Source organism: Balearica regulorum, chromosome 18 (assembly GCF_011004875.1).
Source record: "Balearica regulorum gibbericeps isolate bBalReg1 chromosome 18, bBalReg1.pri, whole genome shotgun sequence".
In the NCBI taxonomy this organism is placed as follows: Eukaryota; Metazoa; Chordata; class Aves; order Gruiformes; family Gruidae; genus Balearica; species Balearica regulorum.
This window is the reverse complement of record NC_046201.1, coordinates 1,277,162-1,280,422: the sequence shown is the minus strand read 5'-3', so window position 1 is coordinate 1,280,422 and position 3,261 is coordinate 1,277,162.

The following is a 3,261-nucleotide window of genomic DNA, read 5'->3' as shown; positions in this document are numbered from 1 at the left end:
CCTGCCCGCTCTGCACGGGACGGCAGCACCCTGTGCCCTGTCTGGCATCACCGCCTGGGAGGTGAGCACCCACGCACGGTCCCCTGGGTGCCCCGTGTGCCTGGCCCTGCTCCCACTGCCTCCCCTGCGGGCTCAGCCCTCCCCTGGGGCTCCGTCCTCCAGCATCTTCCCAGCCCTGCCCTCCCTGCCATCGCTGAGGCTAATTTCTAGGTCAGTGCCCGGTTCAGGCATGAATAAATCAGCGGCGTTGCATAACCGGGGATGCAGATTTTTGTCGGATGGCTGCCTGTGCCCTGCTGCTGCGCCGGCGCCGGACACCCACCTCCCCACACCCCGGGGGTCCCCTGGGACCGGGCACCGGGGCTGTCAGCCGGGCGGCCCAAGCTCTGTCCCCGTCCCTGCCGACCAGCGGCACGGCGGGCGGTTAGCGAGGCTGTCGGTGGCAGCGCGGCTGTCGCAGGCTCTGCCAAAGATCCCCAGTTAAGGAGCCTCTCCCCCCCGCCGGGATTAGGCGGGATGAGCGGAGCCCCTTAGCTGCCAGCGAGCCCGACGACCGGGCCGGGAAGGAGGTCAGGAGCGCAGGGTGCTTTTGGCAGCCGCTGCACAGAGATCGCGGCTCAATCTGGTGTCTGCCCGGGAGGGGATTAGCCGTGGCCCCAGACAAATCAGCTGGAGCAAGTTGGCAGGATCCGTGCGGGGTAATCTCCCCTGCTAATTGGGGCGAGCGTGCTGCTCGCCTGCCCGAGACGCGGCAGCAGCTCTGCCCAGCCAAGGAGGGGACGCTGGTCGGGCTGGTGCCATGTTGTGCCTCTTGCCGGGTGCGGGGCTCTGCCCGGGGTGGGACCGTCCCCACCACAGCCCCGAGCTCAGGGCTGCACCCCAAGCGTGGTGCCTGGGGGGAGCTGCGCTGGGGCTTTTGGCCTCAATTCTTCTTTGGGATCTTCTCTTCGGCAGCCATGTCAGAAACCTCTGTGAGGAGCCGGGGAGAGAGGAGGGCAGCTGGGGCACGGGCAGGCCCGGAGGCAGTGGGCAGCTCCGGGGGTGGTGGTGGGTGTGGGGGATGCCGACATGGCTCCGCTCTGCTCCCGGACGTGTTGAACAAAGCTGCTGGGGCTGAGCACCAGGGCTGTCACCTGGGCGAGGAGGGTGCCCGGGCATGGGGCTGCTGTGCACGGTGTCCCGGCTGAGCCAGGGGTCCCAGGTCTCCCCAAGGAGGAAGGGCAGCACAGCTGGGCTGGGCAGGCACACGCTCCAACCCATCCCTGACCTCGTCCTCATCCCCCAACCTTATCCCATCCCAATCCCAGCCCCAGCCCACCCTTGTCCTCATCCCATCCTTGTCCTCATCCCCATCCCTATCTCCATTCCATCCCTATCCCCATCCCATCCCACCCCAGACACGGGCTGTGCTGGGCTCCTGCATGCCGGGAGGGAAGGGATGCTGGGCACCAGGGCTGCTTCCCTGGGGAGCTGTCCCGCCACCCCCGAACACGACGGCCGGGTGATTTCATGCCATCCCACTTCACGGGAGCCACCACTGCCCCTGCCCAGCGGCGGGAAGGCCTCGAGCTCATCCTCATCCTGGCCCACCGTCAGGACTGGCTGTGTGTGCTCCAGGCGCTGCGGGCAGCCGGGACAGGTCGGGTGCCCAGCGGGGGCTGCGGGACAGGCTGGTGGGTGCCAGCAAGGGCTCTGCGCAGCCGCCTGCCCCCACCCGCATCCAGGCTTGCTGTGACTCAGCCGGCGCCAGCTCAGCTGCACGAGGAGCGGGGCTGGCCGTGCAAACCACCCCGGCGGTGCGTGGCCGCCTGCTCCCGCGGGACTGCGCCTGCTCCAGTGGGTGCAGATGCCACCGCAGCTCCGAGGGAACCCAAACCCCCCACAGCCCCGCTGGGTGCCAGGCGCTGTGCTGGGTTTGCTCGGCTGCTTTGAGGCCCAGGAGGGCATATGGGGGAGCTCGGGGGGCTCCGAGGCCGCACTGAGCAGGCACACAGGGACGTGGCCCTTTGCACGGTCAGGAGGGACCAGGGACCCTGGGGGTGGCTGGCGGGGGCAGCGGGGGGCACTGGGATGCCCGTGGGCTGTGCCCCAGCCAGGGTGCACTGAAAGCAGAATGGGTGTTGGGGGGGGTCAGTGGTCCCCCGCTACCCCTCGCAGAGGGACCTTGGGGCCACGTGGGTCCGAGCTGCTCCGCAGCAGCGAAACGCGGAGGCTCGGGAGAAGCGAGCTGGCTCAGGCTGATGGGAGCGTGTTTATTCTCCCAGCAGTCTGTAATTTTTCCAGCCTTGTATCTATTTGCGGTGATGTGACATGTGCAGCGTGGTGTTCTTTGCAAGCTTGAAGTCTTGTAAAAAATTAATTGTGTACGCAAAATTTGGCTTTAAATATTAAAACCAACTGTGGGGAAGCGCAAGCCCTGTGCTAAGAGCTGAGCCCCGCGCAGGGTGGGCCGATGTCCCGCAGCAGCGGGTCCTGGACGGGGGCTCATGGGGATGAGACCGTCCCGCCATGATCCCAAAGTCCCACCGGGGTCCTGGCTGCTCCCTGGAGCCGGGCGGGCTCGGTGACCGGCTGCACCCGCAGCTTTGCCGGCGCGCCGGTCGGAGCTGTGCGGGGCCGCGGGTGAAGCCGTGGGCTGTTCCCTGCCACAGGGTTGGGACCATTCGGTTTTTAGAGGACCCCATGTTTGGAGGGCGCGGTCCCACGTGTCGGGGCTGCGGCATCAAGCACACGAGGCCGAGCTGTGCGGCCGCGCAGCGGGGCAGCCCCCCAGCCCGACGGGGACCCCACGCCGCAGGCTGTCCTGGCTGGCTTTGCCGGGGGGCTTCGCTCCCCCTGTCCCGGGCTGGGGGCCGCGGGGCTGAGGCCGTGCTGGCGCGTGGGGCGGCGGGGGCAGAGATTCGGGGTGCGGGGGATGTCCAGCTGGGGCGCGAGGTCGGAGGATGGGGTGTGCGGGGCTGGCGGGGGGCGAGGGGCGGCCGGGGGGGGGGGCAGAGCCACCCGTCCTTACCCCGGTCCCGTCCCCGGTCCCGGGAAGCCGGCGGTGCCCGGGGCGGGTCAGCACCGGAACAGCTCCGCGGGGCCGGGGAGGGGCGGCTGCCCCGCGGGGGGTCCCGGCCCCGCTCCCGGGGGGGGTCCCGGCCCCGCTCCCGGGGGGGTCCCGGCGGGCTCCGTCTGGCCCCGGCCGGGCCGCGCGGGGGCGGCGGCGGCGCGTCCCGGGGGAGCGGCGGGTCCCGGTGCGGGCCCGGGGCTGCTGCTCCG